The sequence below is a fragment of the Mustelus asterias genome, chromosome 4 (genome assembly GCF_964213995.1).
Source record: "Mustelus asterias chromosome 4, sMusAst1.hap1.1, whole genome shotgun sequence".
Classification (NCBI taxonomy): Eukaryota; Metazoa; Chordata; class Chondrichthyes; order Carcharhiniformes; family Triakidae; genus Mustelus; species Mustelus asterias.
The window spans coordinates 137,186,653-137,213,004 of record NC_135804.1 but is presented as its reverse complement, the minus strand read 5'-3'; the positions used below and the strand labels follow the sequence as shown (position 1 = coordinate 137,213,004).

Sequence of the window (26,352 nt, the reverse complement as noted above, 5' to 3'; positions counted from 1 at the left end):
TGGGGATAGGGCCTGGGTGGGATTGTGGTCGGTGCAGACTCGATGGGCCGAATGGCCTCTTTCTGCATTGTGGGCTTTCTATGATTCTTAAAGAAACAGCTGCAGTAACAAGATTTAAAGTGATGTGGAGGTGCTGGTGTTGGACTGGGGTGGGCACAGTAAGAAGTCTCACAACACCAGGTTAAAGTCCAACAGGTATATTTGGTAGCACGAGCTTTCGGAGCGCTGCCCCTTCATCAGGTGAGCAGAGTTGGGTTCACAAACAGGGCATATATAGGCACAGACTCAATTACAAGATAATGGTTGGAATGTGAATCTTAACAATCACCAAGCAGGAATGTTCCCTTCCTGTCGGGGAACACTTCAGCACTCAAGGGCATTCAGCCTCTGATCTTCAGGTAAGCATTCTCCAAAGCGGCTTTCAAGACACACGACATTGCAGAATCACTGAGCAGAAACTGATAGCCAAGTTCCGCCCACATGAGGACGGCCTCAACCGGGATCTTGGGTTCATGTCACACTACCTGTAACCCCCACGACTTGCCTGGGCTTGCAAAATCTCACTAACTGTCCTGGCTTGAGATAATTCACACCTTTTTAACCTGTGCTTATCCCTCTCTCCACTCGCATCGTCTGCACCTGTAAAGACTTGATTACCTGTTAAGACTCCCATTCCAAACATTATCTTGTAATTGAGTTTGTGTCTATATATGCCCTGTTTGTGAACCCAACTCTCCACTCACCTGATGAAGGGGCAGCGCTCCGAAAGCTTGTCCTACTAAATAACCCTGTTGGATTTTAACCTGGTGTTGTGAGACTTCTTACCGTGCCAAGATTTAAAGTGAGGAAGCAGAATTGAGAGGTAAATCAAAAGTTTGATGCCATTTTAATAGAGTCTGTGAATCGATAATTAAAGCAACTGTGAGGACAAAGAAATCCTGAAGGGGGAAGGTGTAAAACCTGCAGTTGAGAGAAAGAGTGTTATGGTGTAGGATTGTCTCTTTGAATTTAAAAATGAAGGAAGGTATTTGACCTGTTTAGAAGTCTGTCTGGGAGTAAATCTGGGTAGTTTGCTTGTTAGAGCTCAAAGGAAGGCAGACTGTCTTGCTGGGAAAAAGGAGCAAATTAGACTTGGAGATGATGCAACAATCTATGGAGCTGTGTGTCTCCAAAGTCCTGGAAAAGTGTTGAGAATACCATGCCATTAGCAGTTGCGCTTTGAACAATCCACTTATTTCCAAGATGAATGGCAGTTGGGCTCTCAAGAAAAATTAACTGGTACGTCTACCTATAAAGACTCATATCATTCATGTTGCTATGGTGAAGGATGTGAAGATCAGGTTGCAGGCTTCCCTAGCATATCTCTGAATGTCAGACAGTGTTTGGCAAGTCTGCCTAAATTTTGGAAAGAGGACCAAAAAGATCTTTACATTTGTTGTGTAGGAATGCAGGTGGAAGCTGGTGATCAGATTGAAAAGGGCCAATTTGGAGGGAGTTAAAATGAGGCTGGGAGAGTCACTGAGCTTGGGATAGAGGGAGAGTTTCTGGGAAAGAATACCTTACTATGGGTTTCAAGTTACCAGGCTGAATTTTAAAAGTCTGCAATGATTTCTCAAACTGATGTTACACGCATCTTGCCAAAATTGTTGCTGTTCACCAAACTCAGATAATCAGTTTGGGGTTTCCGGATTCTAAAAAACTGTAGGTGATATTAAGGTTTAAGGCTTCTCTGAGGTTATGAAATATCTGTCTGCCATCATATTTTGAGATCGCTTTGAGTAAATAGCACATTATTCCAGGACACAGTAAAACATTTTCACAATTTCTAGTTGTTTTCTGTTGGCTATCTGCGAGTGAGTTTGATGACATGCAATATACGTCTCAAAGACAAAAACAAAAGGAAGAAAAGGGAATAAGCAAAATGATAGGCAGAGAAACCAAGGACAAAGTTCAAACAGGGCTATAGAGAAAAATATTGGGAGCAAGACAAACAATGTTAAAAAGACAAGCTTAAAGACTGTGTGCCTTAATGTATGGAGCATTTGCAATGAAGTTGATGAATGAATTGCGCAGATAGATACAAACGGGTACAATATAATTGGGATTAGAGAGACATGGCTGCAGGGTAACCAGGGATGGGAACTGAATGTCCCAGGGTATTCAATTTTTAGGAAGGACAGGCATTAAGGAAAAGGTGGTGGAGTGGCACTGCTGGTTAAAGAGGAAATTAACACAATAATGAGAAAGGATATTAGCTCTGACAACGCCAAGTCTGCATGGGTAGAGTTGAGAAATACCAAGGGGCAAAAACTATTAGTGGGTGTCACATATAGACCCCCAAACTGCAATAGTGATATTGGGAATGACATTAAACACAAAATTAGAGATGCATGTGATAAGGGAATTTCGGTGATCATGGGTGATTTTAATCTGCACATAGATTGGGCAAATCAAATTAGCCACAATGCTGCAGAGGAGGAATTCCTGGAGCCTATACAGGATGGTTTTCTTGACCAATATGTGGAGGAACCAACTAGAGAGCAGGCTACCTTAGACTGAGTACTGTGTAATGAGAAGGGAATCTAGCTGTATGAGACTCCATGGGGGTGAGCAACCACAACATGATAGAATTTTTTATCAAGATGGATAGTGAAGTAGTTTATTCGGAGACTAGAGTGCTGAATCTTAATAAAGGGAACTGTGAGGATATGAGGCGTGAGTTGGCCTTGATAGATTGGGGAGGGTTACTTAAAGGGATGACAATGGATAGGCAATGGCAAACATTCAAGGAGCGCATGGGGGAACTGCTGCAACTGTTTATCGCTTCTCGGCCTTTTGGCTAAGATCAAGTGTAGTATGGTCGGCAGCCCATGGTCGGCCGCACTTGGTTGAGGTCATTAGGTTACACTGAAGCTTCATATGTTTCATATGAAGCAATTTTTTAAAGCGGCATCTCGGCCTTTTGGCTAAGATGCAAATGAGCTCAAGTCTTGGAGGAGGAACCTCCCCCTTCTCCAATCAGCTTGGCTCATGTAGATCAGGCCCAGGACAGGGTGGTTTGGTCGCTCGCCCTGTCTTGTCAGCCTGGATCTGAAATGTCTCAACTTGTTGAGACTCTGAATTGGATTTGATTTGATTGAATTGGAAAAGTATAAAAAAACTGTTTATTCTTGTCTGGCACGAAAGCAAAATGGGTAAGAGGGCCAATCCATGGCTTACAAAGGAAATTAGAGAGAGTATCCGATCTAAGGAAGAAGCGTACAGATTGGCCAAGAAAAATAATAGGTCTGAGGATTGGGAGCAGTTTAGAATTCAGCAAAGAAGGACCAAGGGATTGATTAAGAAGGGGAAAATACAGTAAGAAAGTAAGCTTGAAGGGAACATAAAGAGTTTCTATAGATATGTGAAGAGAAAGAGGTTGGTGAAGACAAATGTAGGTCCCCTACAGATATAAATGGGAGAATGTATAATAGGGGACAAAGAAATGGCCGAGGAACTGAATACATAGTTTGTATGTATTCTTCACAAAACAGGACACAAATCAAATGCCAGAAATGTTGGAGAATGCAAGATTTTGTGAGAGGGAAGAACTGTGGGAGATCAATATTATCAGTAGAGAAATGGTGCTTGGAAAATTGATGGGATTGAAGGCGGATAAATCCCCAGGGCCTGATAATCTAATCCCAGAGTAGTTAAAGAAGTGGCTCTAGAAATAATGGATGCATTGGTGGTCATCTTCCAGGGTTCTATAGACTCTGGAACAATCCCTGCAGATTGAAGGGTAGCTAATGTCACTCCAATAGTCAAAAAGGGAGATAGAGAGAAAACAGGGAATTATAGACCAGTAAGCTAAACATCAGTAGTGGGGAAAATTCTTGAATCCATTATCAAGGACTTTATAGTGGAGCTTTTAGAAAGCAGAGCAGAATCAGGCAGAGTCAGCATGGATTTCTGAAGGGGAAATCATGCTTGACAAATCTGTTGGAATTCTTTGAAGACATAACTGGTAGAGTTGACAAGGGAGAGCCAGTCGATGTGGTATATTTGGACTTTCAGAAAGCATTTGGCAAAGTCTCGCACAAGAGATTATCGTGCAAGATTAAAGCGCATGGGATTAGAGGAAGTGTATGCAGATGGATAGAAAACTAGTCAGCGGAGAGGAAACAAAGAGTAGGATTTAATGGGTGCTTTTCAAATTGGCAGGCAATAACTAGTGGGATGCCACAGGGATTGGTGTTGGGACCCCAGCTGTTCACAATATATATTAATGATTTGGATGAGGGAACAAAATGTAACATCTCAAAGTTTGCAGATGATACCAAGTTGGGTGGGAGGGTGAACTGTGATGAAGATGCAGAGATCTAGATTTAGGGCAGCATGGTGACATAGTGGTTAGCACTGCTGCCTCACAGCGCCAGGGACCCGGGTTCAATTCCGGCCTCGGGTCACTGTCTGTGTGGAGTTTGCACTTTCTCTCCGTGTCTGCATGGGTTTCCTTCGGGCACTCCGGTTTCTTCCCACAGTCCAAAGATGTGTGGAGTAGATTGATTGGCCATGCTAAATTGACCCTAGTGTCAGGGGGATTCGCAGGGTCAAATTTGTAGGGTTATGGGAATAGGACGGGATTGTGGTCAGTACAGACCCGATGGGCCGAATGGCCTCCTTCTGTACTGTAGGGATTCTATGATTCTATACTAAAACTTCAGAATGATCTGGACAGGTTGGGTGAGTGGGCAAATCAATGGTAGATGCAGTATAATTTGGATAAATGTGAGGTTATTCACTTTGGAAGCAAAAACAAAAACAAGAACACCGATTACTACCTGAATGGCTGTAAATTGGGAGAGGGGAGTGTGCAGCGGGACCTGGATGTCCTTATGCACCAGTCACTGAAGGTAAGCATACAGGTGCAGCAGGCGGTAAAGGCGGCAAGTGGTATTTGGCCTTCATTACGAGAGATTTTGAGTACAGGAGCAGAGATGTGTTGTTGCAATTATACAGGGCCTTGGTGAGGCCACACCTAGAATATTGTGTGCAGTTTTGGTCTCCTTTTCTTGCTCTCGAGGGAGTGCAGCGAAGGTTTACCAGGCTGATTCCGGGGATGGCAAAACTGATGTATGAGGAGAGATTGACTAGGTTAGGATCGTTTTTGCTGGAGTTCAGACAAATGAGGGGATCTCATAGATACTTATAAAATTCTAACAGGGCTAGACAGGGTAGATGCAGGGTGGATGTTCCCGATGGTGGGGGAGTCCAGAACCAGGGGCACAGTCTGAGGATTCAGGGTAGACCATTTAAGACAGAGATGAGGAGACATTTCTTCACCCAAAGAGTGGTGAGCCTGTGGAATTCATTACCACAGGAAGTAGTTGATGCCAAAACATTGAATGTATTCAAGAGGTGGCTGGATATAGCACTTGGGGTGAATGGGATCCAAGATTATGGGAAAAAAGCAGGATTAGGCTATTGAGTTGGATGGTCAGCCATGATCGTAATGAATGGCGGAACAGACTCGAAGGGCCAAATGACCTCCTCTTGCTCCTATCTTCTGTGTTTCTATGTGTCCATCCTGCTGCTGCTACCTCACTCCAGATTTTGCTGATTAGAAATTAAAATATGCAGCAGTGAACACAATGCTGAATCAGGTCCTCAGCACCAACCCAAGAGCTGAACTGGCAGTACATTCTCCATCTGAAGTCATAAAGGCACTGAAAAAGACCATTCAGCCCATTGACACCATACTGGCTCTCTGCAGAACAATCCAGTCAGCCCCATCAACCCCACTTCATCCCCATGGCCCTGCAAGTTTATTTCAAAGAACAAAGAATAAAGAGAATTAAAGCACAGGAACAGGCCCTTCGGTCCTCCAAGCCTGCACTGACCATGCTGCCCGACTGAATTAAAACCCCCTACCCTTCTGGGGACCATATCCCTCTATTCCCATCCTATTCATGTATTTTTCCAGACGCCCCTTAAAAGTCACTATCGTATCTGCTTCCACTACCTCCCCCGGCAGCGAGTTCCAGGCACCCACCACCCTCTGTGTAAAAAACTTGCCTCGTACATCTCTTTTAAACATTTCCCCTCGCACCTTAAACCTATGCCCCCTAGTAATTGACTCTTCCACCCTGGGAAAAAGCTTCTGACGATCCACTCTGTCCATGCCTCTCATAATCTTGTAGACTTCTATAAGGTCGCCCTTCAACCTCCGTTGTTCCAGTGAGAACAAACTAAGTTTCTCCAACCTCTCCTCATAGCTAATGCCCTCCATACCAGGCAACACCCTGGTAAATCTTTTCTGTACCCTCTCCAAAGCCTCCACATCTTTCTGGTAGTGTAGCAACCAGAATTGAGCACTATATTCCAAGTGCGGCCGAACTAAGGTTCTATAAAGCGTCAACATGACTTGCCAATTTTTAAACTCAATGCCTGGGCCGATGAAGGCAAGCATGCCATATGTCTTCTTGACTACCTTCTCCACCTGCGTTGCCACGTTCAGTGACCTGTGTCTCTGTACGCACAGATCCCTCTGCCCATCAATACTCTTAAAGTTTCTGCCATTTACTGTATATTTCCTATTCATATTAGACCTTCTAAAATGCATTAACTCACATTTGTCCAGATTAAACGCCATCTGCCATCTCTCCGCCCATGTCTCCAACTGATCTATATCCTGCTGTATCCTCTGATGGACCTCATCACTGTCCGCAAATCCACCAACGATTCCTTCAAGTATCCACCCAATTTTCTTCTGACTGAGTCAGGAAAGGGTTTCAGCTAACAGCGGGGAAGCGATGGCCTAGTTTTAATGTTGGACTATTAATCCAGAAACTCAGCTCATGTTATGGGGACCTGGATTCGAATCCTGCCATGGTAGGTAGCAGGATTTGAATTCAATAAAAATATCTAGAATTCAGAATCTACTGATGACCATGAAACCATTGTCAATTGTTGGAAAAATCTGGTTCACTAATGTCCTTTTGGGAAGACATCTGGCATCCTTACCTGGTCTGGCCTACATGTGACTCCAGAGCAATGAGGAAGAGTCTCAACTGCCCTCTAAAATGGCCTAGCATTCAAGCCATTCAGTTGTATCATGAGGCAGCTCACCACAACCTTTCAAGGGCAACTAGGGATGGGCAATAAATGCTGGCCAGCCAACGATGCCCATGTCCATTGAATGAAAAAAGATGGACTGGATTTCAAGTGGAGACATATTCCCCACTGCACCAACCCCACCTCCACCCTACGTGGAAACTTCAGCCCACCAGCTCGGAAGCTGCAACGGGGATACAGAGGGAACAGCCTTCATTGCTGTAAACCTCTATGACTGTGAGGCCATTTGGCCCATTGGGTCTGCACCGACCACAATCCCATCCAAGCCCTATCCCCAAAACCCATACATTTACCCTGCTAGTCCCCCGAACACTAAGGGGCAATTTATCATGACCAATCCACCTAACCTGCACATCTTTGGACTGTGGGAGAAAACCCATGCAGACATGGGGAGAACGTGCAGACTCCACACAGTGACCCAAGCCGGGAATGGGTGTGTGGCTCTATGAGGCAGCAGTGCTACCCACTGTGCCACCCTTACATCTTCCCTACTACTGTAATACCGGAGACAGTTAGCTGGGGGCAGGAGGGCAGGTGGGAAATAAGACCATCTGCTTTATTTTACAAGCCCCCGCCTTCAAATATACTTATAGGAATGGGGGCTGGGGTGGGGGGTGGGGGGTTTGGGGGACAGTAGATGTGGGGGGAGATGCGGGTAGTAAGTGGGGGTTAAATCCACTCCATCACTTTTAAAAATATAACTTTAATGTACAATCATTTGGAACTGTCAAGGTTCAACACTTTTCTCAGGTGTAATGCTATGGGTGGAATATGTGTTAAGGTTCACTCCAAGATGTTGTATTATAAATTCTTAATAATTCCGGAACAAAACTATTTTTGACTTTTATTTTTGTGGGTAACAAGGGCTAAGCAAGCTAGCCGTGAATTCCTAATTGAAAAGTCCTGGGCTTGAGTGAGATTGAAGATCACAAATCTTGGTGGACAGTAAAAGTTGACAGAAATACAGGCTGACTGTCCTCTGGGTAGATGGCCGTGACATGTTTTTGAGATAAATGTGCATCAATTTACCCACCACTGATCATTAATCGCCAGTGTTTCAATCAAAGTAGAGTTCTTTGATAAGATATTTTTGATGTATTAGAGGCTTTAGTGCGGTTGATCACTGTGAAAAGCAAGGTCATTTAAATTCTGAAACTGATCCCATAAATTGAATGAGTTCTGGACTTATAACAGTGCAATATTAAAACTGTAAATCCCAAGAGGAAGAAATGGATGTTCAAAGATCCTAGTTGTCTAAGCTTTGCAACAGTAATATGTTTGTGGGGAGGTGGTGGCGTAGTGGTATTGTCACTGATCCAGAGACCCAGCGTAATGGTCTGAGAACCCGGATTCAAATCCCGCCACAGCAGATGGTGAAATGTGAATTCAATTTAAAAAAGTGAATTCAATTAAAAAGTCTATAATTAAAAGTCCATGAAACTGCTGTTGTAAAAACCCATCTGCCATGCTTACATGTGACTCCAGGCCCACAGCAAATTGGCCTGGCAAGTCACTCAGTCTAAGGGCGGCACAGTGGTTAGCACTGCTGCCTCATAGCGCCAGGGACCCAGGTTCAATTCCTCGGGTCACGGACTGTGTGGAGTTCGCACATTCTCCCTGTATCTGCGTGGGTTTCCTCCGGGTGCTCCGGTTTCCACCCACAGCCCAAAGATGTGCGGGTTAGGTGGATTAACCATGCTAAATTTACCCTTGTATCAGGAGGATTAGTAGGGTGAATATGTGGGGTTACGGGAATAGGGCCTGAGTGGGATTGTGGTCAGTATGCACTTGATAGGCCGAATGGCCTCCTTCTGCACTGTAGGAATTCTATAAATTGGCCCAGCCAATGGTGCTCATATCCCCTGAAGGAATTACAAAGAATTAACAATTTGGAACCCAAATTTGGAGCAAAAAAGGATGCTGCTGCTATTGGCCATTATTTATTAGTCACAATGGCAGTGGCGTGACAATTGGCTCAAATGCAAAAAAGCCTCAACTGCCATTGATTTTGATAGTGATAGAGTTTTGATAATTATATCCTTATTGTCTCCAGCAAAGATAATCGTGGAAGGGATGAAATGCCCCAGGAAACTATGGAGCTGGGTGATTGATGGCACCATACTTATCTAAAGTTTCAAATTTATTTATTAGTGTCATAAATAGGAGCGTAGAAGATTGAGGGGAGATTTGATAGAGGTGTATAAGATTTTGATGGGTATAGATAGAGTGAATGCAAGCAGGCTTTTTCCGCTGAGGCTAGGGGAGAAAAAAACCAGAGGGCATGGGTTAAGGGTGAAAGGAGAAAAGTTTAAAGGGAATATTAGGGGGGGCTTCTTCACACAGAGAGTGGTGGGAGTGTGGAATGAGCTGCCGGATAAAGTGGTAAATGCGGGGTCACTTTTAACATTTAAGAAAAACTTGGACGGGTTCATGGATGAGAGGGGTGTGGAGGGATATGGTCCAAGTGCAGGTCAGTGGGACTAGGCAAAAAATGGTTTGGCACAGACAAGAACGTGCAAACTCCACACAGACGGTGACCCAAGCCGGGAATCGAACTCGGGTCCCTGGCGCTGTGAGGCAGCAGGGCTAACCACTGTGCCACCGTGCCATCCATCTGTCTGCATATTTTCCCCGTGTCTGCGCGGGTTTCCTCTGGGTGCTCCGTTTTCCTCCCATAGTCCAAAGATGTGCAGGGTAGGTTGACTGGCCATGCTAAATGGACCCTTAGTGTCAGGGGGGATTAGCAGGGCAAATACGTGGGGTTATGGGGATAGGGCTTGGGTGGGATTGTTGTCAGTGCAGGCTCGATGGGTCAAATGACCTTTTCCTGCATTATAGGGATTCGATGATGCACCCTAGATACACCATTCTGGTGGTACAACTCCCTGGAAAATTGTGGGCCATTATATGTCACATCCAAATAACCAAGAGATTGATAACTTGCAAATGCTGAACTATGGCTCTTGCAAATGTGTGGGGATGGGACCCTGAGGTAATTGCTTCCTTAGATCTTGTTAGTTCTGAGATTTGGTTCTGTAATCGGAGCTCAGCTGCCTCCTGTGACATTGAATTGTTTTATTTTTACCTCCGGGCAGTTCCAGAAACAATCATGCACAGTCAGAAACAAAATATAGGCAACCCATGAGTCTGTCGCTCGTGATCTCCAGTCACCTTCTTATTCTCCTTCAGAGGTTTCTTTCTATGTACGTTTGAGTGAGATTGGAAACCGGAACGAAGGACAAAATATCTGTCGGCACCATTCATTTTCATTTTGCCTTTCATCAGCATAAGACCATAAGAAATAGAAACAGGAGTAGGCCATTTGGCCCCTTAAGCCTGCTTTCCCATTCAATAGAACACAGAACAAAGAAAATTACAGCACAGGAACAGGCCCTTTGGCCCTCCACGCCTGCACCGGCCATGCTGCCTGTATGAAATAAAACCCCCTACCCTTCTGGAAACCATATCCCTCTATTCCCATCCTATTCATTATTTATCAAGATGCCCCTTAAAAGTCACATTTGGATCATGGCTGTTCCGACATCCCTCACGTCCACTTTCCTACCCTTTCACCGTAACCCTTGATTCCTATACCGATCAAAAATCTATCTATCTCAGCCTTAAATATGCACAAGGACTCTGCCCCCACAGCTCTCTGTGGCAAGGGGTTCCACAGACTCACAACCCTCTGAGGGAAGAAATTCCTCCTCATCTCAGTCCTAAATTGGCGCCCCTTTATTCTGAGACTATGCCCTCTGGTCCTAGACTCTCCCATGAGGGGATACACCTTCTCAGCTTTCACCCTGTCAAGCCCCTTAAGAATCCTTAAGAATTTCAATGAGATCGCCCCTCATCCTTCTAAATTCCAAACTGTTTAACATTTCCTCATAAGACAATCCCTCCACACTGAGGATCGTCCTCGTGAACCTTCCCTGAACTGACTCCAATGAAATAAAAATAGTGGAGAATGTAGGCAGGTATGGAATAACGTGCAAGGGTGAGCTGGTGACGTAGGTGGTGGAAACAGTTTTTTTTAATGCTAGAGGGATTTGCAATTGAGTCCACAACAATTTGTCCCATGCATCCAACTTAGGCTTGTAGTTGATCATTGTGGAAAACAAGAGATGGGGTCATTGAAGTTCCGAAACTGATCCCACAAATTGAAAATGCTTTGGACATACAGCAATATTCAAGCTGTAAATCCTAGCTGGAGGAAATGATCCTGGATCTCTAACCTCTAACACACGTGGTATATATTGTGTACAATACATCATAATATATTGTGGTAAACCGTACATTCAGGTACTCTTGTTGACCATTCTATTCCTTATCTCTTTCATGAGATGTGGGCATTGTTGCCAAAGATGGCATTTGTGGCCTTAAATTTGAAGCCTTGCTCAGCCATTTTGGAGGGCAGTTCAGAGTGAACCATATTGCTCTGGATTTACATGTAGGCGAGACCAGGTAAGGATGGCATATTTTCTTCCCGAAAAGACATGAGTGTACCAGATCAATGAATCATAGAATAGAATCATAGAATCCCTACAGTGCAGAAGGAGGCCATTCAGCCCATCGAGTCTGCACCAACCACAATCCCACCCACGCTCTATTCTCACAATCCCACATATTTACCCTGCTAAACCCCTGACACTATTGACATATTTTATTGAGGGATAAAACTTATTGGGTGGAAGGAGGTTCGTGTGGATCAGAAATATCAGCAGAGGCCTATTAGGACATATGGTCGGTAACAGCAATGTAAATTCTGCATAAAATATGTCAATACCATTGACATATTTTCAGTGGTCAATTTAGCATGGCCAATCAACCTAACCCGCACATTTCCGGACTATGGGAGGAAACCAGAGCACCCGGAGGAAACCCACGCAGAGAAGGAGAGAACGTGCAAACTCCACACAAACAGTGACTCGAGGCAGGAATTGAACCGGGTCCCTGGCGCTGTGAGGCAGGCAGTGCTAACCATTGTGCCATCGTGCCATTCCACAATGATTGATGTCATGGTCACCATTACTAGGCCTAGCTTTATACACCAGGTTTTATTAACAGAATTTAAATTCCACCCACTGCCATAGTGGAGTTTGCACCTGTGTCCCCGGCGCATTACACTGGACCTCTGGATTATTGGACCAATGACGTTAGCAATACGTCACCATCTCTGATAACTGTGACACCAAATTAAAAAGTTAATTTCTGGTATTAATAGTGGCACATTGGTTAGCACTGCTGCCTCACAGTGCTAGGGACCCGGGTTTGATTCTTAGCTTGGGTCACGATCTGTGTGGAGTTTGCACATTCTCCCTGTGTTTAGTTTTAGACTCCCCTAACTTTGAGAAAAGATATTGACTATCTAGCTGATCTATGTCCCTCATTATTTCATAGACCTCTATAAAATCACCACTAAGTCTCCTACGCTCCAGGGAAAAGTGTTCCAGTCTATCCAGCCTCTCCTTATAACTCAAACCATCAAGTCCGGGTAGCTTGAGGGCCTGTTTCCATGCTGTAAACCTCTATGACTCTAACCCCAAACTCAAGATGAAACATGATGGCAGCCAACAGACCTGAAAGACCCAGCAAAACTTCTCCAGTAACTATACCAACATAGTGATGTTCTGGAATAGTCACAGGACTCTCAAGAAACCCCATCTAGACACTGAACCCAAGAAGGAAAAATTAATGATTTCTGAGAAAGGAAAACAAGTTCTGTGGTGCTCAGTTTATTATAAAGGCTGATCGTTAATCTTCTTTCAGAAAAAAAGTAATGATTGGAATAATTATAGTTACACAGAGGCATTATATAGAGGCAATATTTGCATTACTTGAGGTGGCATAGTGGTTAGCATTGTTGCCTTACAAGCCAATGACCTGGGTTCAATTCCTGGCTTGGGGCACGTTCTCCCCGTGTCTGCGTGGGTTTCCTCCGGATTCTCCAGTTTCCCCCCACAGTCCAAAAAACGTGCTGGTTAGGTGCATTGGCCATGCTAAATTCTCCCTCATTGTACCTGAACAGGCGCCGGAGTGTGGCAACTAGGGGATTTTCACAGTAACTTAGTTACAGAGTGAGTGTAAGTCTACTTGTGACATTAATAAATAAACTTTACAGCTTTATATTGTTCTAAGAAAGAGGGATATTATGTTGTTATGTTATTTATAGAGAACTAGTAACTAATTGTTATGTGAATAAATATCCCAGGGTGCAGTCATGTGCTGTGCAACAATGTCTCAGTTGTCAGTTCTTGGGCCATATAAGTTTTTTTTATGTTTATTTATTAGTGTCACAAGTAGGCTCTCAATAACACTGATTTTGATTTGATTTGATTGATTATTGTCACATATATTATATACAGTGAAAAATATTGTTTCTTGCGTGCTATACAGACAAAGCATTCCGTTCATAGAGAAGAAAATGAGAGAGTGCAGAATGTAGTGTCACAGTCATAGCTAGGGTGCAAAGAAAGATCGACATAGTGCGAGGTAGGTCTATTCAAAAGTCTGATGGCAGCAGGGAAGAAGCTGTTCTTGAGTCGGTTGGTACATGACCTCAGACTTTTGTATCTTTTTCCCGATGGAAGAAGGTGGAAGAGAGAATGCCCGGGGTGTGTGGGGTCCTTAATTATGCTGGCTACTTTTCTGAGGCAGCGGGAAGTGTAGACACAGTCAATGGATGGGAGGCTGCTTTGCGTGATGGACTGGGCTATATTCATAACCCTTTGTAGTTTATTGCATTCTTAGGCAGAGCAGGAGCTGCAATACAACCAGAAAGAATGCTTTCTATGGTGCATCTGTAAAAGTTGGTGAGAGTTGTAGTTGACATGCCAAATTTCCTTAGCCTTGCAATGAAGTTACTGTGAATATGGAGGGCAACAAGGAATACGCGCGACAAAGCTCCAGCATTTTGCGTCTAAATTGTGCTTATTACTAACTTCGGGAAACTAGAAGGCACAACAGCAGTGCAAAATGCATAGCGTGCAGAGTGAATCAGTGTAAAGTCTGCTCTTCTTTGGACTGCTCAACTCACTCCAGTAACCAGATTTCAGCATGATAGCTGATCGAAATGGTTAAACTTCAGGAGTCAGTTTGAAAATGCATGGGCACAGTGAGGTTCTATTGTGCGGGCAGATTGGGTCTCCTGCTGGTCGAGTGATTTGGTGTTGTTTAATATTACCTGATTCACTTTGGTGTTTTATTGCTGGCATTACAGGTCCAAAGGCAGCAACAGAGTAGAGAGCAGTGAGTGAGTGCACCTTTACGATAAAAGCAAATCTGTAGCAAGCGTCTACCTCCTCGACAGTCATTTGGAACGTTTCTTCCAGCCATTTGAGACCTCCAGTGATCAATTTAGAGATTGACTTATAAAAATTCAACAATACAGTAAAAATCTGTTGTTTGTGCTCCGTTTATATCCTCTGGGAACGCTTGTATAATCTAACTTACTCCTCTTGCTGTGGGAGCTGCACCAGCAGCAAATTAGATAACGAGTACAAAACTGAAATGTGCAAAGGATCCGGACGTCAGCAGCTGCCTTCAGGTCACAAATGCCACTTGAAACCCAATTACGCAGCTGTGAATCTTGCAGACGTGCAACTGTTGTTGCGACATCAGGCAATGTTGACCAAGGTCAGCGGGTGAAAGGCAGGCATAAAATGCAAGGCCTCTCCTCTGAGCTTCCAGAGGCTGCCATCCATATGTATTTGTTGCTGCCAATCAGTCATTGAAGTTACCCGTCTGATGACATGAGCGTCGTTGTTTTATTTCAGGCATGGCGCTGGTGGTCGCTCCCAGCTGCCATTTTCAATTCTGCCACAACTGGGACTAGATAGTCAAGCAAAGCTTCAATAGTGTTCGGGACCAGATCAGAAACTCCAAGGCATGTTATGATGCTAGCCTAGAATTTGATTTGATTTATTATTGTCACATGTATTAACAGACAGCGAAAAGTACGGTTTCTTGCACGCTGTACAAACAAAGCATATCGTTCATAGAGAAGGAAAGGAGAGAGTGCAGAATGTAATGTTACAGTCATAGCTAGGGTGTAGAGAAAGATCAACTTAGTGCGAGGCAGGTCCATTCAAAAGTCTGATGGCAGCAGGGTAGAAGCTGTCGGTTGGTCCGTGACCTCAGACTTTTGTATCTATTTCCTGACGAAAGAAGGTGGAAGAGAGTATGTCTAGACCCTAACTTTTTTGGTTTGGCATTAGGGTGAGTCCAAGTGCTGGAATTCTATCACCTTGCCCGCCATGGGAATCGGAGCGGGCGAGGGGCAGACAACGAGAAGGTCCGTTGCCCTCGGATGGGATTTTCCAGTCTCGGGTTGAGCGTGGTCATAAAATCCCACCCATGATGTTTTACTCCAGGTATGATTCTATTGATCCACTCGCAAGTTTTTATTGAAACAAACTTTATTTAACAAGACAGTTAAAATATAACAAAAAGAATCAGAATAATTGACCAATTGAAATACTTAAACATGACAAGGTATAATTCTTATCAGCTAACTATCTCTGTTGTTCTAATGTAACCCCACAGACAAACTCCCTCTTCAGATTAAGTTAGCACACAAAAGTATAGGCTCATGTGGATGTTAGATTTTTAACCCGTCTGGGCAGACACAGAGAGAGACACCTGTACTCTGACTCCCATACAGCAGCCTCCAGAGAAAAGGATTTACTTCCTGGCAGATCCCAGTCTCTAAATCCAGAGAGAAGAACAGACATAGAGGATGCTTCCTCTCTCCAAGGTTCCCAAGCAACAACTGACTTGATTTCTCTGTGTAAGCCTAGCCCCACCCAGTCACATGCTTATTCCTGTCAATAAACCTAATCAAGCCCTACTCTGAAAAATCCCAGTGGAAAACACTAAAATAACCAAACTGCATTCACCAAGGTTAAAACAAACATTTCAGCCATTAGAACCAATTCTGCAGTAACAATAAGGGCTGCCGGTTACAGACAAAGTGGCACAGGTTAAAAGAACTAATTGCGAAAAAAACATCCTGCATGAGTAAAAAGACATGACACAAATACATTTCTTAAAGGCACAGTATTATCACAATATTGACCAAAGGCACAAATTCTGAAACCTTGGAGATGGTCAGATGTGGTTCAGCAGCAGTCTCCGAGTATGAATGCTGTGGGTACAAGTCCCAATCCAGAGAGTCCAACACTCTTATCACTGAGTGAGTGCTGCACTGACAGCAATACCATCTTACTAATGAGGCAATAAATAGACTTGGACTCCATCTGCCTTCTCAGATGAATGCATAAATCCATGGCACGAGTTTAGAAAAGAACAGGGATGTTCTTCCCAGTGTTCTGGCCAAAATTTACCCCCTCAACCAATACAATACAAAGCAGATTGTCTGCTTATAATCACAATGCTGTGTGTGGGAATTGCCGTGCCCAAATTGCCGACCATGTTTCCTACTTGACAACACTGATGCCACCTCAACATTGCTTCATTGGCTGTAAAGTATGATGTGGAGTTGCCGGCGTTGGACTGGGGTGGGCACAATAAGTAGTCTCACAACACCAGGCTAAAGTCCAACAGGTTTATTTGGTAGCACGAGCTTTCGGAGCACCACTCCTTCATCAGATGAATGCTTTACCTGATGAAGGAGCGGCGCTCTGAAAGCTCGTGCTACCAAATAAACCTGTTGGACTTTAACCTGGTGTTATGAGACTACTTACTGTGGCTGTAAAGAACTTTGGGACATCCTGAGGTTGTGAAAGGCACTACATAAATGCACATCTTTCTTTGCTTTCAATGTGACAAGTGCTTCTGCTGTGGCACAGGTGAGGCAGGGTGTTATGGCAGATTCTTCAGAAAGTGTTCCTCTTCTCAAAACATAAACGGTACGATTAAATCAATCAAGATTAAATCAATTAAATTGAGCGGCACGGTAGCACAGTGGTTAGCACTGCTGCTTCACAGCTCCAGGGACCTGGGTTCGATTCCCGGCTTGGGTCACTGTCTGTGTGGAGTTTGCACATTCTCCTCGTGTCTGCGTGGGTTTCCTCCGGGTGCTCCGGTTTCCTCCCACAGTCCAAAGATGTGCGGGTTAGGTTGATTGGCCATGCTAAAATTGCCCTTAGTGTCCTGAGATGCGTAGGTTAGAGGGATTAGTGGGTAAATACGTAGGGATATGGGGGTAGGGCCTGGGTGGGATTGTGGTCGGTGCAGACTCGATGGGCCGAATGGCCTCTTTCTGTGCTGTAGGGTTTCTAAGATTTTAAACGTAGAAATCCCTCGGCCTATAGTCCGAGTTGTGTATCTCAGACGAATAATCTCACATCCAACCTGCCCACACAGCAGGCTTTTCACTCTTATATATTCTTCTGCCTAAATGATAGAATCAGGACTGGAGAGGTGGATTAGGTGGCGAAAGAGAGTGCAGCATTCTCATTCTGGAGCAGTGACTGACACTGTAATTCATCAGTGCAGGTAAGCGTCCTGTTAAAAAGTGACCTTGGAGCATTCTGACAGGAGTGATATACTGCAGCCAATAGGATAATTGGCCCAAATCACTTTGTGGCTGAAATACCCAGCCAGGTTTCCGCGTGGCAGCGCTCACCTGAAACAAACCGCAAAAGAATGCATTCTTTCTGTGGCCAAGTGATAATAATGTGGGTCTAGCGCAGTGCCATAATCAAATACAACAGCGTACTCTATCACTGTAATCAGATTTTGTGATCATCATAACAGACGAAAAGAGATGATGTGATCTCTGTGTGCTTAAGATTGTGCAACATTATCATTGACGCTACAACATTGTGCATTGGATGCATTTATCTTCTGCATCTTCTGCTGATTTGAACTTCATCAAATAAGAAAAGGAAATCTATTCCTTTCTCCCCCACATCTCCATCAAGTCGTGATGCTTCTCACTGGGACACGACTCGATTGGCATCAGGAAACAATGGAATTTACCGTACACTGAATTCATATTCAAAGTGTTTGAATTTTTAATGCCCCCTATCTTTTCCCCAGGATTAAATCAAGAGGCATAACTTCTGGCCAGCTTACATTTTCAATGTGGCAGAATTTAAATTAACTTTCTCATGGTCGTGTTTCAGAGTTGTCCATTTCCTCAGGACAGCAATTCACTCTTCATTTGCATTCAGCCAGGATTTCTCTACAACGAATGAAGCCTCATTTTTCAGCATAACACAGACACAGCACAAGATAGTTAGCTGTATGAAAGACATGAGAAAACACAAAACAAGCATTGATTGGCACTGAGGGGCTGATTCTCCCACCCTGCCGCACTAATTCTCGAGCGCAGTGGGGTGGGAGAATCTCGTGGCTGGACATGCGTTCCTGCCTCATGCGCATCTCCCAACCCCGGATTCCTGGCACCGTCAGATCTGTGCTGGAAACTGGCAGGAAGACCAGGCAAGTAATTTTAATCTGTTTTTAACATAATTTAAATGTAATTAGCGGGCCCGGGACTGAATTCTCTGGGCCTGCTAGCCTCTCCCACCCCACCAGAGTGAAGGGGGGGGGCAACTGGGACCCCCCCAGGGGGTCGGGCAGCAGCAGGATGGTGCCCCCTGGGCATGGGCACTCTGGCAGTGCCAGCCTGTGCCCCCGGCATTGCTCAGGGGGTCGGGGGGGGGGTGCTGTGGGTGTCTGCAGGAGGGGGGTGTCTGCCGCATGGGGTTTCACTCGGGGGGGGGGGAGCTGGAGAGTTGGGCGGGCTGAGGGGAGGGGTCTGCCTGCTGGGGGTCGGCACTGCGTGCGGAGGGGGGTCCCGGGAATGATCATAGAAACCCTACAGTACAGAAAGAGGCCATTCGGCCCATCGAGTCTGCACCGACCACAATCCCACCCAGGCTGTACCCCCATATCCCTACATATCTACCCGCTAATCCCTCTAACCTACGCATCTCAGGATACTAAGGGACAATTTTTAGCATGGCCAATCAACCTAACCCGCACATCTTTGGACTGTGGGAGGAAACCGGAGCACCCGGAGGAAACCCACGCAGACACGAGGAGAATGTGCAAACTCCACACAGACAGTGACCCGAGCCGGGAATCGAACCCAGGTCCCTGGAGCTGTGAAGCAGCAGTGCTAACCACTGTGCTACCGTGCCGCCCCAGGGGGTCGGTGGGCCTGTGATCGGGCTGTGGTGGGGTTGGGGGAGCAGCACTGCAGGGGCCCTGGACTGACCAGTGATCATGTTGGCCACTGAAGTCTGCTGGTTTCAGCCTCCCCATCCCCTGAAATCGAATGATATTCCTGCTGGTGGCTGCTACAGTGCACAGAGTGTGGGAGATTCTAGTGTGAATTCCCACTGAAAAAACCAACATGAATTACTTCAGTTTTCCCGCGAATTCGACACTTAGGGGGCAATTTTACCATTTTGATTCCAAGTGCTGAATCTGGGCGTGATTCAGATCCGACTTGTAAACCTGTTCTCAGGCGCCCCATACGCACTTAGGCTGGAAAAAGAATTGGAGTCTGAATCGCGCTGTGGGCAGGGCTTATCACGCCCGAAATGCTGCTGCTCCAATTGGAGCCTTCAACTGTGCATGCGCAGTGGAAAAATTTGAAAAGCGTGCCCCTGTCACATCGTTCCCAAGCTGCAAAAAACGGATAAAGCGGCCCGGGAGCAATGGCCCCCACACACATCGCCCCACGCCCACAACTGTCCCCCTTATCCACCCATGCCCCCTGCTACCAAACAGATCACGACTCCCTGCCTCCCTTCCCTCCCATCGATCGCCCGCAGAATGGCAGCAGACCCCTCTACTCCTGCTCTCCCCACCCCCCCCCCCACCCCCCCCACCAGAGAAACATCTGGCCCGCCCCCTCCTCCGCTATCTCCCCACACCACCGATCTGAGTTAGAGAGCCGCCAGAAGTTCCGAACTTACCTCTTCAGAAGCTGGAGCGCCCGAAACAGACCTTTACGAGCATGTCTGTTTTGCGCCGCATCTGGATGGGCCAACGCGATAGTAAAGGAGGAAATGCTGGTAAGTTTGGGCGTCCAGCTCATTAAGTCAGTTTAAATGCATGCAAATGCATTTAAATTCACGTCGCGCACGTTTTGGGCGCGGTTCCGATTGCGGCCATTTTCAGGCTTTGGTAAAGTGGGAATCTGCGCGGACGCAGGTGTGAATCATGCTAATCACCTCACGCCCGACTTTACCATGTTTTCACGTCCGCAAACAGGCGCAACGCAATGGTAAAATCAGGCCCTTAGAATTTTTTGGGAGAATTTCGGCCTAAATGTCCACTTCAGGGCCTTGAGGTGGGTAAGACTTCCATGATCTTTACCACCCTTGATTTTATCAGAGGAGGGGGTGCACATTTGGTGCCCTTCCACCTAATTAAATGTACCCCCTGCCTCCAAAATCACCCCAAGGGTGGGGTATTAAATTCCACTCAAAGTCTTGCAATGGAGCCAAGATTGCTTGGCAAGTGCTGCAGTGAGACGCCGTGGAACTGGGAATAAATGGATCACTGCTTCAAAGACTTTGTGCAGGGAGGATGGGCTGAAGAGCTTAATTCTGTGCTGTCCGATGCCATGCTAATAATATAATTGTGTGAAGTGAGCAGAATAAAATCAGCTCCAGCTGTCCAAACTGAAGTCAATATGATCAACATCAGAGCTGGAGAAGGGACATCCAGACTCGAAACGTTAGCTCCATTCTCTTTCCACAGATGGGATGGCACTGTGTTTAGCACTGCTGCCTCACAGCACCAGGGACCCGGGTTCGATTCCCGGCTTGGGTCACTGTCTACGTGGAGTCTGAACATTCTCCCTGTCTCTGCGTGGGTTTCCTCTGGGTGCTCCGGTTTCCTCCCACAGTCCAAAGATGTGTGGGATAGGTTGATTGGCCATGCTAAATCGACCCTTAGTGTCCCGGGATGTGTAGGTTAAGGCGATTAGCGGGGTAAATATGTGGGGTGATGGGGCTAGGGCCTGGGTGGGATTGTTGACGGGGCAGACTCGATGGACCAAATGGCCTCCTTCAGCACTGTAGAGTTTCTATGATTCTATGCTGCTAGACCTGCTGAGATTTTGCAGCATTTTCTGTTTTTGGGCTCTGTGGACCTACACATAATCAAAATCTGTAACCTGAAGGTTCGACACAACCCTCATTAATCTGTCAACATCGGGCTAGGTAAGTAACCTTGGTTTGATCAAGAGGTAGAAATGTATGCCAGCAGCAGTACAAGGCATAACATAGAAATAAGTACCATCTTAATGGAGCTGCAACATGCTGAACACCAAAGCAACTATGTTGATAGACCTCTGCCACCCACAACTACACGGGAACAGATAAAGAGAAACTATCTTCACTATTTTGGGAGTCTAGTGCTTAGGAATATAAACAAAGAAATGAGAACCCGACCTTTCAGGTGTGAAGCTCAGAAATATCCTCGTAACACAAAGACTGCTAGGAGTTTGGACCTCTCTTCTAAAAGCCACACTTGATGCTGGGTTAACTGCGCATTTTAAAACTGCGATTGATAGATCTTTGTTGGTAAAGGGTATGGAGGGAAATGTGGCAAAGTTGGGTAAATGGAATTGGGTCACAGATTGGCCATAATCTCAGGTTCAAAGAGCTAGATTACTACTCCTGTTGCATTGTTCTATAACCTGCACATTTCAGCAAAGTTCTCTCCATTCCATCCCATCATTAGCGAGAGTCCATGAGGGGCTGGAGTTATCTCTCTCTATTCATTGTAATTCTGCGTGCCACTGTCATTTCTCCCTTCCTCCAGTTTCTGATGATGTCCACTCAACTAGTCCCTCCTGGACTTGGCCTGTCCTTTCCCAATGTTTCACCTTCGATTGTCGCCAACACCACACTCACGCCCCAACTTTTCAAGTGATCATACTTTCTCAGCTTCCACTTCTTCACGGCACGGTGGCACAGTGGTTAGCACTGCTGCCTCACAGCGCCAGGGACCTGGGTTCGATTCCCAGCTTGAGTCACTGTCTGTGTGTTGCATATTCTTCCCGTGTCTGCGTGGGTTTTCTCCGGGTGCTCCGGCTTCCTCCCACAGTCCAAAGATGTGCAGGTCTGTTGCTTTGGCCGTGCTAAATGTGTGGGGTTACAGGGATAGGGTGGGGCAGAGATCCTGGGTAAGGTACTCGTCAGAGAGTTGGTGCAGACTCGGTGGGCCAAATGGTTTTTTCTGTATGGTAAGGATTCTCAAAGCTTCAAAGTTTGCAAGCTTGACCATATTCAGTCACAAATGGTGTGAATAATCCAACAATTAATGGGAGGGGAGAACTCCAATAACCAGTGGCACGATGGCACAATGGTTATCACTGTTGCCTCACAGCTCCAGGGACACGGGTTCGGTTCCCGACTTGGGTCACTGGGTCCTATTTTACCATTGCCTCGCACCCGAAAACGTGGTAAAGTCGGGTGTGAGGCCTTTATCGCGATCCGCAACTGCATCCGCGCAGATCACCACTCTACCGAAAACCCGGGAATGGCGGCGATTCGATTCGCGCCCAAAACGGGCGCAACGACGATTTAAATGCATTTTCATGCATTTAAATTGAATTAATGAACTCCCCGCCCAACTTTATCAGCATTTCCCCCTTTACCACCGCGTTTGCCGATCCGGAACCGCGCCGTAACGGACCTGCAAAATAAAAGTCTGAGTCGGGCGCTCCAGCCTCTGAAGGGCGCGTTCAGTGTTTCCAACGGCTCTCTAACTCAGATCAGTGGTGGGGGGAAGGAGGGAGGCGGGTCAGACCATTCTCTGGTTGGAGGGGGGAGGAGGGGAGTGAGGTCAGATCATTGTCTGGTTGGGGGGGGGGAGGAGGAGGAGGCGGGTAAGATGTATCTCGGGGGGGGGGGGCAGATGGATCTCTGGTGGGGGGGGGGCAGATGGATCTCTGGTGCTGGGGGCAGATGGATCTCTGGTGGGGGGGCAGATGGATCTCTGGTGGGGGGGCAGATGGATCTCTGGTGGGGGGGGCAGATGGATCTCTGGTGGGAGGGGCAGATGGATCTCTGGTGGGGGGCAGATGGATCTCTGGTGGAGGGGGCAGACGGAGCTCTGGTGGGGGTGCAGGGGGGTGTCTGCTGCCACTCTGCGGGCGATTGGTGGGGGGGAGGGGGGGAAGGGGTGACGATTGGTCTGGGTCGTGGGGGGGGTGGATAAGGGACACACACACACATCACTGCCCCCCTTATCCACCCCAGACCAATCGCCACCCCTGCCCCCCTCCCCCCCCCCACCGATCGCCTGTGGAGTGGCAGCGGACCCCCTGCCCCCCCCACCAGAGATCCATCTGCCCCCCCTGCCCAGAGATCCATCTGCCCGCCCCCCCCTTCCGAGATACACCATCGCTGCCGCTTTTCGCTCCCGGGCCACTTTCTCCACTTTCTGCGGCCCGGGAGCGATCTGACACGGGCGCGCTTTTTCGTTTCGGCTGTGCTAAGCCTCGCCCATAGTGCGAATGGGACTGGAGATGGCTGAGAACGTATGGGGGCGCCTGAAAGCAGATTTCTAAGTCGGATCTGCATTACGCCCAGATTCAGCACTTAGAATGAAAATGGTAAAATCAGGCCCACTGTCTGTGTGGAGTTTGCACGTTCTCCCCGTGACTGCATGGATCTCCTCAGGTGCTGAAGTTTCCACCCACAGTCCAAAGATGTGTGGGTTCAGTTGATTGGCCATGCTAAATTGCCCCTTAGTGTCCTGGGATATGTACGTTGGAGGGATTAGCGGGGTAAATGTGTGGGGTTGTGGGGATAGAGCCTGGGGTGGGATTGTTGCCGGCGCAGACTTGATGGGCCAAATGGCCTTCTTCTGCACTACTGGGTTTCTATGATTCCATGATATGCACCCCCAATGATGATGAGGCTGAAGTACTGAGGCCACTTACACTCCAGAGTCCTTTACCAGCACAGATCCTAATCAATTGACTTCATTCCATTTGATGTCAAGCGGCTGAATTCTCTGGATGCAGCAGAGGTAACAAAACCTGTCCAATTCCTGTTGTGGTTGGATATGGAGCAGAATAAATCACTCAGTGCCTCAGTCATTCCCAACACCAACCCCCTCTATCCCATCACCAGCTGACAACTCTTGCCAGGCTGCTCAGTACATCTACAACGTAATCAACATGGAAAACTCTTCACATATTGTCAAGTAGACAGCCATTTCACAAAATAAAACAAGATACATTAAACCCAGCCGGTTACCAACCTATCACCCTCCTCCCAATCATCAGCAGTGATAGGAGACAGCATTGACAATACCATAAAGAAGCATTAACAACTTTCTTACTCACACTCATTACCCCAGAACTCAGCTCAGACTTGGTCACAGACATGGACACAAGAACTGAATACCAGGGGAGATGTGAGATCAGTTGACACAGAAATTGTCCAAATACAGCGCAAGGAAACACTGGTGAAGCTGGTGGCCATTGGGCAATCAAGTGGGGAAGTTCTCCAATACCTGGGGATGTAACGTAAGGGACTGAAAGATTGTTGCAGTTGTCAGACAGCTTGTTGGAAACCTCTGGGGCAGCATCCTCAGCCCAACCATCTTCGTCAGTGATGTGAACTTCATTCTAAGGTCAGAAGAGGTTATTTCTGAAGATTCCCCCGTGTTCAGCTCGATTCACAACTCCTCTGCTAATAAGGCTATCCCTTCCAGCCCACAGCTGGATTTGGGTAGCATTGGGGCTTAAGTTGACAAGTGGCACATGGTTTTGTGTCACGTAGGCACCAGGTAATGACCATCTCCAATAACAAGAAGACAGACGATGTCCCCACATGTGGTTCAGTATCCAATTTTTAACCATCGCTTTGAGAGTGTGTTAGGCATTTTTCTGCATTAATGGCATTGCACGAAAGCAACTTATTGTTAAATCATAGAATTGCCATTCAGTTGCAGCGTACTTTTGATAATATTGGATTCAGTTATTTCAGACTAAAATCGTGTTACTTCTGAAAATTAAATTAACTGAAGGAACAAAATCCATGATTAATAAGGGGATCAAGGGTTACGGGGAGAAGGCAGGAGAATGGGGATGAGAATCATATCAGCCATGATTGAATGGCGGAGCAGACCCAATGGGCTGAATAGCCTAATTCTGCTCCTATATCTTATGGTCTTATGGATTTACATCCAAGGGCAGGATTTTCCAGCCCTTTCCGCTGGTGGTATCTTCCAGTCCTGCTGAAATTACTCCTCACCACGGGTTCCCTGGCGCGCAGGACGGGCGAGGCATGCAAATTACCATTGACTTCGGTGGGACTGGAAAATCCCACCACCGGCCAATGGCGAGCTGCCTACGCCGTGGAAAACCCACCGCAGGGGTGGGCGGGACTGGAAAATTTGGGTATTAATCTAAACAGAGGTAGACACTTTCGAAAGGGAAATCCATACTAAACACTTAAATTCTGTTGAATGTGGCCTCATGCAGACATCTTAGTGTAACATTGATCAGATGACATACAAGCGATTATATTTGGAAAAATGATCAATGATTCTTTAGAGGGTACAGAAATCATACGGAAGGGAAAATAACAATTAGCCTACAGGCAAACATAGACAAGAAAGGAAAATTCTGATGTAATGTCCCACTTTATTTCCTGTTACACACATTTCTGAACTTTTAACACAAAATGCTGCTTCAATTAGACAGAAGGTGAGTCATTACTGAGAATCATCAATCAGTGCCATGCAGGTTAGAGAGATGGAATGAAGCTACCTTCCCAATTGCTGAAGTTTTAATTTAGAGAAAGAACATACATTTATGTAGCATTTTTCATGACCTCAAAATATTCCAAAATGAGGTGCTTTTGATGTAGTGTGGTGTAAGAAGAACCCACAAATAGAAAGGTGATAATGACTAGAGGATCTGCTTTCCTTCAGAGATACAGCGTTAGGTGAGGAACAAATAATAGCCAGACCCCACCAGCAAAAGCTTCTTAGCTGTTGTAATGAAATAGCATCATTCTATGATTCTATGATTCTGTGATGGGTGGGTGGAATTTTACCAGTTCTTGTCAGTGTCAGACTGAAAACCGGCATGTCTTTCTCCAGCTGTACAGCTGAGTTTTCTCTCCAGTTTCAGTGTAGGGGGGGATCTGGGGGTGCTGTCACTCTGGTGGGGTGGGGTCTGATAGAGCTGGCAAGGCCGGCTTCACAGAGATCCGAATGTCATCTTTAAAAGGCGCAATGAGCGCTGCGAATTAACTCCCACCCCCCCCACCTCACATGGAC

General features: G+C 46.2%; 1 protein-coding gene and 1 pseudogene across 1 annotated transcript in view; one reads left to right on the top strand and one right to left on the bottom strand.

The window, feature by feature from the left end:
* The window catches only part of il1rapl2 (interleukin 1 receptor accessory protein-like 2), a 502,399-nt gene that overhangs the window by 120,086 nt on the left and 355,961 nt on the right, over nucleotides 1-26,352 (bottom strand). The window lies entirely within an intron of this gene.
* On the top strand, nucleotides 2,820-3,025 carry LOC144493213 (U2 spliceosomal RNA; annotated as a pseudogene).